This window comes from Mustela putorius, unplaced genomic scaffold (assembly GCF_011764305.1).
Source record: "Mustela putorius furo isolate JIRA1106 unplaced genomic scaffold, ASM1176430v1.1 tig00000743_pilon_pilon_pilon, whole genome shotgun sequence".
Taxonomy (NCBI): Eukaryota; Metazoa; Chordata; class Mammalia; order Carnivora; family Mustelidae; genus Mustela; species Mustela putorius.
Genome location: NW_025421464.1, coordinates 2,316,731 through 2,329,446, shown reverse-complemented (window position 1 = coordinate 2,329,446; position 12,716 = coordinate 2,316,731). Strand labels below are relative to the sequence as shown.

General features: G+C 53.4%; 1 protein-coding gene across 3 annotated transcripts in view; it reads left to right on the top strand.

Moving 5' to 3' along the window:
- NOL4L (nucleolar protein 4 like) overlaps positions 1–12,716 on the top strand; it is a 130,689-nt gene that overhangs the window by 84,216 nt on the left and 33,757 nt on the right. Inside the window, exon 1 of one of the 3 annotated variants that reach the window (XM_045084063.1) lies at positions 10,177–10,342. The exons of the other annotated variants lie outside the window; for them this stretch is intronic. The gene's annotated coding sequence lies outside the window, so the exon portion shown is untranslated. Of the gene's footprint in view, positions 1–10,176; positions 10,343–12,716 lie in introns of those variants that run through there. 3 annotated transcript variants of the gene reach the window in all.

The following is a 12,716-nucleotide window of genomic DNA, read 5'->3' as shown; positions in this document are numbered from 1 at the left end:
GGCTCGGGCAAGTGTTCTGAGCTGAGCGCTAGTGACGCCCCCTGCAGGTGGTTCGGGCAAGTGTTCGGAGCTGAGCGCCAGACGCCCCCTGTAGGCGGCTCTGTATTTAAGCCTCACAGAAGCCTTCAGAGAGAGTTCCTGTTGTTCCCCAACTTAGAAATAAGAAAACCAAGGCTCAAGAGAGTGCCTGAGGTTACATTGAGGAAAGGTCTGAATGCAAACAGAACACAGCCCAGTCACGCGCTCTCCGGCCCTGGAGCTGCCCACCAGGCACAAGACTCCAGCCATCAGGCCTCTTTGGGGCGCCTGGGTGGCTCCGTGGGTTAAGCCTCTGCCTTCGGCTCAGGTCATGATCTCAGGGTCCTGGGATGGAGCCCCGCATTGGGCTCTCTGCTCAGCAGGGAGCCTGCTTCCCCCTCTCTCTCTGCCTACTTGTGATCTCTGTCAAATAAATAAATAAAATCTTTTTTTTTTTTTAAGATTTTATTTATTTGTCAGAGAGAGCAACAGAGAGAGAGCACATGCAGGCAGAGTGGCAGGCAGAGGCAGAGAGAGAAGCAGGCTCCCCGCTGAGCAAGGAGCCCAATATGGGACTCGATCCCAGGACCCTGGGATCATAACCTGAACCAAAGGCAGAAGCTTAACCAACTGAGCCACCCAGGTGTCCCTAAATAAATAAAATCTTTAAAAAAGAAAGAAAGAAAGAAAGAAAGGCCTCCTTGCACTAACTCTGCCCCCTGCACACTTGGCTGTTACCCACAAACATCCCCAACTGTGGGCTCTGCCATGAAGAGGTTTAGGGTGAAATCGGGAAGTGCCACCCACCCCCTTCTCTTGACAGCCTGTCCCTCCGTCCCAGCATGTCTTCCCTGGAGCAGCACTACGTGGCTGTGGTGTCTTATGGATTGCAAGGGGGTCCTCAGCCCTCCTCCAGGCATCCGCTGAAGAGCCAGCAAGACTTCCATCCCTGAAAACTCCCCAAGCCCAGCTTCCTTTAGAGGTTGCATGGAGAAGCCTTCTCTAGCCTTTCTTGGGGGCTAGACTTAGGGTCCCACCAGAGGCTGGCTGGCTCAGACCAGTCCCCAGCCCGCTGCCAGTTCCCAACCTGAGGGAAACCTCTGGCTGCACAGAGGGCCCACCCCTGCTCTGGTGGGTTTGTGTCTGCTCTGCCAGAGATGGGGGAAGTGTGACTGCACATGGTCTGGCGTAGGCGTCCCCCCTTAGCAGGGCCCACCACATACTCTGGGGACCAACACACCCTGGTTCAAAGCCCAGCACCACCTGTAGCTTCTAGCTCTATGACTGTGGGCATGTCCCCTAGTCTCTGAATGCCAGTCTCCTCACTCTTGGGTGACTGGATGAGTCATTTAATCCTCCTTCCAGAGCCCCTACTCTTCCTGGGCAAAACAGCAATTAATATCAACCTCATTATTTGGCTGATCAAATAAGGGGACATACACTACCACCCTGCCAGGTAGGTGGCTGGCCCTGAGCGGGTCACAGTGATTGACTGCACCAAGCTCCAGGCCATTCGGCCACGGTAACTGGCTTCGGCTTTTTCTTCCTTTTTCACACTTTTATTAAAGTATGACACACGAACAGAAAAGAGTACATATCATTAAATGGACAGCTCAGTAAATTTTTCCAAACTGAATCCACCAATTCTCAGGTCAAGAAACAGAACACTGTCAGCACCCCCAAAGACCTGCTGTGCCTCCTCCCAGTCACTCTCCCCAGCCAGGGTGACTCCTGTCCTGCCCTCTAATAGCATTGACTGGTTTTGCCTGTTCTAGAACTTTCTGTAAATAGAATCATATGGCATGTGCTTTTTTGCTCACAAGCCTAAGTTTGTGAGCATGATGTGTATCATGGCACACACCTCTGGCTCCTTCCTTTCTTTTTTCTTTCTTTCTTTCTTTCTTTTTTTTTTTAAGATTTCATTTATTTATTTGACAGAGAGATCACAAGTAGGCAGAGAGGCAGGTGGGGCAGGGGGAGAAGCAGGCTCTCCGCCGAGCAGAGAGCCCAATGCAGGGCTCGATCCCAGGACCCTGAGATCACGACCCGAGCCGAAGGCAGAGGCTTAACCCACTGAGCCACCCAGGCTCCCTGGTTCCTTCTTTTCTGTGGCTGAGTGGTATTCCACAGCCCAGGTGTGCAGGTGTGCCACTGCAAGCCATCCTCTGCTGGCGGACGCTGGGCTGGTTTCCGGGTGGGGGCTACCGTGAACAGTGCTAGTACGTGTGCTTTAGGACTCCCCTGTACTTGTTTGGTGATGTGCATATCTGGGAGTGCAAGTGTTAGGTTGTGGACTGGCCTTGGCTTTTTGGCTGAGCCTCTCCAAAGACACTAGGAAAAAAGGAAAAGAGAAGAGGTGAGGTGCGTGCTCTGTGGGAATGGCAAAGTGTGGCCTGTGTCACCCACAGTGTGCTTAATCCAGAGCTCCGTTGCAGAACTCAATGCTGTGCTGGGCGAAGGGCCGGACAGGGTCCCGAGTGACGCAGTGATGAGTTCTTACCGTATGTGCAACGCTGCCAGGGACTCTGCGGCCGCAGAGCCTGTCCCAGCCCCAAGAGTCCACACTCGTGTCGGGGAAATGAGCTAGAATGCAGGAAACGGAAAGTACACAAGCCAAGGAGGGAACAGAGTAGCTGCGACCTGCCACAGGAGCCAGCCCAGTGGTCTGAGAGATTGGTGCTCTGGGTTTGGAGGGGTCCAGATTTGGCAGGGGTGGAGGGTGCCTTTTTGATGACTGAAAGCATCTTTCTACTGAGCAAACACCCATGCCTTCTGCAACGCCCACCTTGAATGTCACCTCTTCCATGCAGCTCTCTGGGATCCACCATGTCCCTCTCAAGTGCTAGGCCCTTTCTTCCCAGCAGGTCCCACAACTGTCAAGTACAAACTGAACGTACATCCTGTGACCAGAAACCATGTGATCATTTATTTAATTTCTCTCTCTCTCTCCTGCTGGCAGACCTGTATCTGTATTGTTCATTGCTGGGTCCATGGCATCTGGCATGGGGTAAAGGATCTAGACATATTTGTGGAAAGAACATGTGCCCAAAAGCATGCATAGTCCAAGGAATGGAGGGGGCCACACATGGGTGATTGGGGCAACCAAAGAGAGTGAGTCTGTCTGAAGCAGAGGTCACGGTTTGGAACGGAAGGATATCAGGCCAGCAGGGCTGTGAAAGGCCTCAAACACCAGGCCAAAGAGCCGCAACTCGATTCTGCCAGCAGCTGGAAGCCACTGAAGGCTTTGGAGTAGGAGAGTGAAATGAACAGACGAACTGATGATACTTTGAAGCAACACATCACTGAAAAGGAGATTGATGAAATTGTAATTTTTACCTATTGTGGTTGTTAGGAAAGTGCATTTCAACAAGTCAGGCTCTTTTAGTCATATCTGTAATGGGAAATCTATCTAAATAGAGAAGGAATGAGGAGGCAGTCTCGGACAGTTTCTCCTAGGTCTCAGCAAAGGTGTCACACTGACAATGAGATTGCCGCCAGCTGTGTAAAGATCAGCAAACATGAGGAATAAATGGTTAAGGCAGGTACTACCTGACCCACAGATTAAGTATTTTGAATTCAGGCATGTGTGAAGCCCGTGGTGCTTCCATCGCGCTCCTCTTTCCTGCTGAGAGGCCCTCCCTATTTGCCACCTGTCACATTTCTCCTGCCTTCCTTGGTTCAGAGTAGATGTCACCTCTTCCAGGAACCCCCTACGCTAAGCCCTTTCTCTGCAATTGTCTGCACCTAGAGCACCTCTGCTATGGCCTGGCTTTAACTTGACAGTTCATGGAGGGTAGAGGTGAGTGCTAGCTCTACCAAGTATTAAAATATATTCCAGAGCTATAATATTAGGATGGGAATAGATCAATAAAATAGAATAGACGATTCTAAAAATAATGGGCAATCAGCATAATTTGACATTTCTAATCTGTGGATAAAGATGAATTATTTAAAAGATGGTATGGAGGGGTCACTTAGGTGGCTCAGTCAGTCGACTGTTGGACTCTTGGTTTCCCCTCAGGTTGTGATCTTGGGGTTGTGGGATTAAGGCCTTGTGGGGCTCCACACCTAGTGGGGAGTCTGCTTGAAAGAGTGTCTCCCTCTGCCCCTGCCCCCACTCGCTTGTGCTCTCTAATAAATAGATAAGGGGCACCCGGTGGCTCAGTCGGTTAAGCCTCTGCCTTTGGCCCAGGTCTGGATCTCAGGGTCCTGGGATTGAGCTCCACATTGGACTTCCTGCTCAGCGGGGAGCTGGCTTCCCCCTCTGTCCCTGCAGCTCCCATTGTTTGTGCTCACTCTCTCTCCCTGTCAAATAAATAAATAAAATCTTTTTAAAACATTAAATAAATAAATCATTGAAAAGAAAAGATGGTACTAGGACAACTCAGATAACCATTTTAAAAAAAATACAAACTAGGGCACCTGGGTGGCTCAATCAATTAAGCGTCTGCTGTTGGGTCAGGTCATGATCCCACGGTCGTGGGATCGAGTCCCATGTCAGGCTTCCTGCTTGACAGGGATTCTGCTTCTCCCTCTGCCCCTCCTCCCACTTCTCTCAATCACTCTCTCTTTCTCAAGTAAATAAATAAAATCTTAAAAATAAAATAAAATAAATACAAACTCGGTCTTTACCTCACCACTTATACGGAAATAAATGGGCAGAGAGCTTACTTTAAAAAAAAAGATTTAAGTATAATGAAGCTATAAATGCTCTACAAGAAAATATGGATGAATTACTTTTATAATCTATGAGTGGAATAAAATCTTTGTTTTGACCTGAAATGCTTCAGCCCTAACAGAAAAAAAGTTGAGGGTCTAAAAATGTAAAACTTCCATATGGCCAAAAAAAAAAAAAAAAAAAAAATCCCATCATAAATAAAATAAAAAGGCAACAAAAGGACAACATATTTGCAAAAATATATGACAAAAGATTAGATTTCCTTCATAAAAAAAAAAAGTCCATCAACTCAAATAGAGAAATGGGCAAAGAATATGAACAGGTTGTTCGAACAAATGCAAGTGATCAATATACACATGGCACACATAATTATAACACTCACACTCCCATATGAAGAGAGTCAAAGGAAAATAAGAGATACCATTTTTTACCGATTAGATGGGCAAAGACAAAAGAGCTTGCTAATACTAAGCACTGACAAGCCTGTCATGAAATGGGAACTGCCGCACATTGCTGGAGGCTGAGAGAACTGGGGCAGGGTTTGTGGAGGGGGTGGTCCACTGCTGTGAAAATCCAGAATCTTGATAATGATGATAAAAGCTGCCATTTACCAGGTACTCCCCCGGGGAGGAGATCAAGCTGCATTTTATGACCTGACCTCCGAAGTCACATACTCTCATTTCCACGGTATTTCATGGCTTCCACAGCCCTATTCATTGTGACAGGGGATAGGGCTGTGATGCCGGGAGGTGGGGAGCTACCTTAGAGGCTGGCCATCACAGTGTCTAGCTTCAAAGGGGGAACCTTTTAACGTTTTTGAGATTGAAAGAGAGAGAGATCCCATGCATGCAAGCAAAGGGGTGGGGGGTGCAGGGAGAGAGAGAATTTCAAGACAACTCAGTGCTCAGCACAGAGCCTGACTTGGGGCTTGACCTCACACCCCGAGATCATGACCTGAACTGGAATTAAGGGTTGGATGCTTAACCCACTGAGCCACCCAGGTTCCCCTGAAAGGGGAACTTTTAGTGTCATATACTACATTAAGCACACTATCTTATTCTCTACTTTACAGATCAGGAAACGGAGGCTCCGAGAGATTTAAGGGTAGTCATTTTTCTAGTGTCAGAGTCAGAATTTGAACTGGTCCCATGTGGCTGGAACCTATCCGACCTCCCCACTGCTGTCCGTGCTGCCACTCTTGCTTCCTTGTAATCTCATCTCCTCTGGTCTAAAAACACAATTCGGATTGCATTGTTTCCTCACTCTTGGAATAAAATCCACACACCTTACAGTCAGGCATATGGCCCTGCGTGCTTGGTCGTGAATACCGTCTCACACCTCCCCACCTCCACTGAATAGCCTCTCACCTCCCACCCCCAAATACGCTCTCACTGCCCCAACCCTGGCCCATCTCACCCTGGCCACACTGGTCACCTTTCTGTTCCTCAAACATGCCAAGTCCCTTCCCACCTCAGGGTCTTAGCACCAGCTCTTCCCTCTGCCTGGAAACCTGCACACCCCTCCCCGCCCCCCACCCAGGTCTTCATGCAGTTGTCAACTTCAGCCACACTTACTCCTGAGAGGGACCTTCCCTGACCACTCAGCCCAGAGCCCACCCCTGTCTCCACCCTCAACCCCTGTCTCCATTCCACCCCCCTCTTCCTGAGCCTCTCCACCCCATCCCCACCACACCCCTTGTTTCCAGGATCCAACCAAGATTCGAACTTTGCATCTAGTTGGTATTTCTCTTTAGTCTCGTGATTTAGAACAGCTGAGTTAATAACAGTGAATCTTTTGAAGTCAGGACTGTTGTGTTGTGGAGAGTCTCTTTTTCTGGATTTCTTGTCTGGTTGTCTCTTCATGATCAGATTCAGGTTGAGCATTTGCAGGGAGAACACAATGTGGGAGGTGACTGCATCTCATCGGGACGTGAGCGCATTATGTCAGGTGACCCTACTTTGGGGGCAACTGAATTTGATCACGTGGTTGGAGGGTGTCTGCGGGTCTCCCCATTGTGCAGGTATATGTTCCCTTCTGTCATTAGTAATTAATTTATAGGGGTCAATGGGTTTCTTTTTTTTTAAGATTTTATTTATTTATTTGACAGAGAGATCACAAGTAGGCAGAGAGGCAGGGAGAGATAGAGAGAGGGAAGCAGTCTCCCTGCTGAGCAGAGAGTCCGACGTGGGGCTTGATCCCAGGACCCTGGGATCATGACCTGAGCTGAAGACAGAGGCTTTAACCCACTGAGCCACCCAGGAGCCCCATCAATGGGTTTTTAAATACTTTGAGATGCTTGAACAGTATCCTCTGATCAGACTAAGATCCTGCTATTCCTAATAGCAAGCCCCTGGTTCCCTTGGCCAGATCTCCACTTGTGGAGACTCCTATATTTCACATAGGAGTCTGCTTGGAGAGCTTTGCTGCCTACAGCGCTCTACAGAGCAAATACCCTGCCAATTGTCCATTTACAAAAACACCCACTGTTTGAAGAGTCTGACATGAAGGGGACACGAGGACAGTACTGTCCTCTTAAGCAGATGGGAGCAGCCTTCTCTGCCCTCGTCTCCCACCAGACTGGGGCTGAAAGAAGGGACCCATCATTGGGAGAATTAGTGGCCAAGAAACTAGGTCATGCTTTTCCTTGTTGGGACCCGTGCTGTGGCCACTTTAAGGATCGAGGGAGTTGTCCAAAGCCACAAGGACACTGAAAGCAACGGGCACAAGGTTACTCGAGGAGTGGCAGCTCCTGCAGGACTGAGGGGCTGGGAGCTTTCTGCAGCTTCAGCACGCAAGAAAACTCACCTAATTTTCAGTGCTGCTAAACAGCCAAGTTTCTCTAGGGCTCCCAATTGCTTTCTGTGGGCTGAGTGGGGCTGAGGCTGTTTTATCTCAGGGATGGTAAATGAGTTCACATTTCATGCCTAGAGAAAATCACTGCTCTGCTTTCCCAGGCGGTACTGGCTTTCTCTTATTAGTCAGAGAAGAGGTGGGTTATCTGGGTTCAATTCCACCTTTGAACTTAGTTGGATTTGGCTTTATATTTCAAACCCAGATGTCCACCACGGCTGTGAGATAGTGACTCAGGCCAGGAGAAGTCAAAGGTCTTGAGAAATGTGGTGGGAAGCGATGGGAAATCCGGGGGGCCTAAATGATTTCATTTTCAGAGTGAGGAAGGGCATTTCCCACGTTGGAAACGCCCACCTCTCCCTGGATGAACTGAAGAGTCACGGCCACTAATTAAAATCCTAAAAATTATTATTGGGCACCAACATGTATGGATATAGACATGTGCAAAGCCTCCAAACCGTCCCCCACCACAGAGGACGATAAGTAAAGATCTATTAGAGAAAACTGGGAAGGGTGCCTTGGTTTGAAAACACATTCAATTTCATAGATAAAAGGTGCTAATGAATAACGTGCTTAGAGCCCCTTTTAAAAAGGGAGTGTAAGTTCTATATTGACAGAAAAACCTTTAGCATGTGTGGAAGGAAGTCTGTTCTGCGTGCGTTTAATTTGATGTGTTGCCATCTTTTTATTTTTCTAATGGGCGAACACTGAGCTCTGAACCTGTGGTGGTGTACTTCCAACTCCCACCTGTAGAGGGAGCCTTGTTTACCTCGGATTGTTCACAATGCAAAGCTTTCAGTGAAAGAAAGAAAAAGGCTTTTAGAGAAAAAAAGTTGGAGGGTTAAAGGCAGTCTGTTTCAAAATTGCAAACAATCGTGATGGCTCTCTCTCTCCCTCTTTTTTTTTTTTCTTTGCTGGTTCCACTGTGGATGAGTTGTAGCGTAAAGTCAGGAGAAATTGCCCTTCTTTTTCGGATGCGACTAGAGGTACCAGGAGGTGGGATCGTTGTTGGTGTTTTGTTTTGGTTTGGTTTTTGACCATTTCCTCACAGAATTCCACGAGGGCAGCTCCTCATCCCTGTTAAAGCACAGGCTTTTTCAGAAGGCTGATCTGTTATTTGTGACAGAGGTTGTGAATCTGAGGAGGGGGACATCTGCCCTTGACCCATCTTCTCTGCTGGGGTCTAATTGTGCTATTTGGGGACAAACGAGTTATATTGTAGCCTGAGTCTGAGGTTGCTTGCAGGTTCAGGGTCCCCCACCCCCCACCCCCATCCCCACCCCGCGGCGCCCCACGCGGTCTTCCCCTGCACCCCAGGCGGACGAGGTCTGTCTGCGTGCAGGAGAAGGGCGATTCAGATCCGCATGGGTTTTCCCTCTCCTGTGATGCAGTGTCTCCGCGGACAGTAAGCGCCCAGGTCTGGGATGGAGCAGCATTCTTGATGTTATCCTATTACTTTACAACTGGAGCTAGCGCGCCGTAGGGAGCCGGTACCCGGTGGTCTGGAGGAGCACAATGACCGGCCGGAGGAGTGGGGGGTGGGGGGGTGGGGGGGTGGGGAGGGAGCAGAGAGAGTCCGCGGCGAACGCTCGAGATAGCTGAAATGTTTGGGTCGGACAGGTGAACGCATCCCGGAGACTCAGGCGCCAGCCGGGGAGGAAGAAGGGGAGCTCGGGAGGGTGTAAACTAAGTGGTGGGAAAGAGACAAAGGAAGAGTAAAGAGGCGAGACGGTACGGTATATAGGAAGGGGGAGGGGAGAGGAGGGGGCAGCGGGTGGGCAGCGCGCGGAGGGGACCGAGCTTGAACTTGATCAAGAAAAGGGGGGCCCTGAGATGGGGGTGGGGGGCCGGCATAGAGCCGGCCACGTGCCTGGCTTTTCCAGACTAGGGTCTCGCGGAGACCGCCCGGGGACCCAGCAGCCCCGCCCAGCGAGGACCCGCGTCCCCGGGGAACCAGGAGACGCGAGGGGGTCCAGGGCTGCCCGAAGGCCCCAGGGCGCAGAGAGTTCCTAATGGTGCCTGAGTCACTTTCTTTGGGCCAAGTCTCTCCTCTCCCGGCCTGAACGCGGAGAGCTGACGGGCCGGGTGCCCCCCCAACCCCCACCCTCCGACCCGTAGACTGCGGCCTCCGGGGAGCGAGGGGCAGGCACAGACCCCACCGCCTCCTTTTCAGGGCTCAGCCCCGGGCAAGAAGCTTCCTCGAAGCGCTTCCCCCTTAAGAGCGCTCTCCCCCCGGAGCGCCCTGCAGCGCGTCCAGTGCGCCCTCATCCCTCCCCCACTACCTGGCCCAGCACCCCCTCCTTCCACCTCCTCTCCCCTCTCCCCGCCTCCCGGCCTCTCCCTCCTTTCTCCTCTCTCAGGGTGCCTCCTTTTCCTCTCTCTCCCCCTCCCCCCTGTGCCCACTCCTCCCGCTCGTCAGCCCCTCCACCTCCTCCTCCTGCTGCTCCTCCTACTCCCCCAGCGTGCGCCCTCCCTGCGCTCCCCTCCCCCCCAGGCCCCCGCCCCGTGCCCGGTCCCTCCCCCCGTCCCCCGCCTCCCCGTGCCCGGTGCCCCCCCCTTCCTCCCTCCCGGCCGCGGCGCCGCCGCCGCTGCCGCCGCCGCTCGCCTGGGCCCTCCCCCTGGCCACCCCCGCCCCCGGGCCGGGCAGTGACGCGCCGCGGCGGTGCCAGCCCCTCTCCCCCGGCGGCCGCGGCGGCAGCAGCAGCAGCAGCAGCTGGAGCTGTGGGGCTGTCACTGCCGCCCGCCCCGCTCACTCGCCGAGCCTGACCGCCCGTCTCCGCCTCGCCTCCCGCCCAGGTACGGAGTCCGGCCCGGATCCCCGCGATCGAGCCGTTTCCGGGCCCCCGGTCGCCGCCCCCCTCCTGCAGCCGGCCGTTGAGCTGCGGTTAGGGGGTGGGGGGGCTGGGGGGTTCTGGGGAGGGGGACCGGGGGGGAAGCTTCCTGCGCTGGGGCTGAGGAGGGGGGCGCAGGGAAGCGGCTGCGCCCTGGGCGGAGTGGGCTGGGGCGGGGGGCGGGTGAGTGTGACCGAGCGGCGGCGGCGGCGGCTGCGTGGGGGGGGGCACCGGCAGAGGAGGTGCACTCTGGGGGCCGTGGGGTGCCCGAGAGGTGTGCCTGGCCGCGAGTGCCGGGGGCAGCTGGGCGCACCCCACTACCCGGCGGTGCGCGCCGCCGGTCCTGGGGGGCGGTGATTGTGTGCGCCGCGCCGCGGTATTGTGCGGCGGCCACACTGTTTGCAGCGGGCTGGGCACCGCGTCCCGGGGAGGAAGGCGTTCGCCCGCGGCGGGGTGGGGGCCGGGCTCGGGTTGCCGCCACCGCGGCCGCCTCGAGAAGGGAAGTGGACTGTGTTTGGGGATCTGAGGACGGGAAGCGTTGAGTGGCTGGGAGGGGCTCCCTGCCTCGGCGCGGAGAGTTGAGACGGGGTTTGCAGAGTTGAGCCCACTTCTGCAGGCCCCTGTCCCTCCCCGGAGGGGACCGGCTGCCGTTCTCAGGTGTACCACGGGAGCAGAAGCCGGGGGCGGCGACGGCCCCTGGCGAGGGGGCATTCCTTAATGAAGTGGACGCGTGGGGGCGGGGGCAGCTGTCCCGAGTGAGGGCGCGCGTCCGGGTTAAGTTGGATTTGCACCTCCGCCTGCCGCTCTCCGCTCTCCAGCCTCCTCCACCTAGCCCTCCCGGACCGGACACTTTCTCGTGGGGCAGGGTGGGGGTGTGCAGTCCACATTTTTTATTCCAGCTGCTAGAGTTCAGAAGTGACCCCCCCCCCCCACACACACACACCTGGAGCGGCGTTTGCCAGAGTCCGGCCGCCCCTACTGGGCCACGCTTCCTGGGGGAAGTTCTCATTAAGCCTGGCTAATTAGCATTATTCCTGGAGAAAGGTTAAGGTTAGACCGTCCTTTTCCTTACCAGGAGGCCCACCCCCCTCCTCCCTATTCCCTTCTCCCTTCCCCCTCCCCAAGAGCACAAAAGCACAAAAAGAAAGTGTGAAGAGGCGCAGATCAATGGAGAAGCCACAAACCCATTAATTCAAATGGAACCTTTTTTCCCCCCTCTAAAACATTGATTTTTCTTTCTGTCTGCTCTGAGGGGAGATTAATAACCTCCTGATTTCACCTGAAATGGTGTTTGGACTCTGTGATTTCCTCCTCTTTCTGAGAAGGATTGTGGCTTGAAATAGATTCTCCCTTGAGATAAAGCCCTACTTATCCCAGAATCAGCTGGAAACCCCAGCCTGGGGCCCCCAGCCTACCAGGTAGGGGTTGTGGGGAGAAGTGTGTGGGGCTATCACAGCTCCTCTGGGGAGAAGCGACTGTGTGATGGGACTGGGGTGCCATCTTGCCCCCTGCTTCTGGGCTGTAGTTTGGTCTGCGGGTCCCGTGGATGGCCCAGGCCCCAGTGGCAGTTTAGTCCTTACATAGTAAATTACCCCTTCATTGGAAAACCATTAGGGCCTAAATGTGTCTTTAAATAATATCAAGCTCTTGTCTAATCCCAGCTCAAGCTGGCCTTGTTTTATAGAGTAGGTTTTAAGACAGCACCTCCTCCCACACCCACTGGACCCTGGCTGGGTGACACGACCCCGTTCAGCACTTTCCTGCAGAACAGCAGGAGCACAGCACCCCCCGGAAGCTTTCCTCCCAGCTAGGGAGGTGGATCTGGGGGAACTTCTGTGGCCTCAGCCACCCTTGGCCCCTGTGGAGCCGGGCCACCCCGAGTTGCTCAAGAACTTTTTTGTCTTGTCTGGGTCCTTTTCTTGGAAGGAAACTCCTGCAGGGGATTAGCTCAGAGTGGTTCCTCTCCAGCCCTCCTTTTGGCTGGGACAACCCCGTCTGCTGTAGCTCATCTCTCCAGCCACCCTCTTAAAGAGACCCCTGTTAATGCCAGGGCCTGGGGTGTCAGTGAGGCCCTCTTGGTGCGGAGTGCTGGGAAAACAGCCAGTTGCCTTTGCCTAGGAAACAAAAGCCCATTTTACACTCGATACACTAGTAGGAAGGTGTTGAAAATGCTCACTCCCAGCATTCAGGCGTTCCTGACAGCAAGGACAACAGAGCATCCCCACAGATACGTGTGTTTCTGACAGACCCTATGTGTGTGATTGAGAACACCTAGAAGGTGGTAGGTGATTGGCTGTCTCAGCCCTCCCCTCTCCGCATTTCCCAGAAGGGCCTGTATG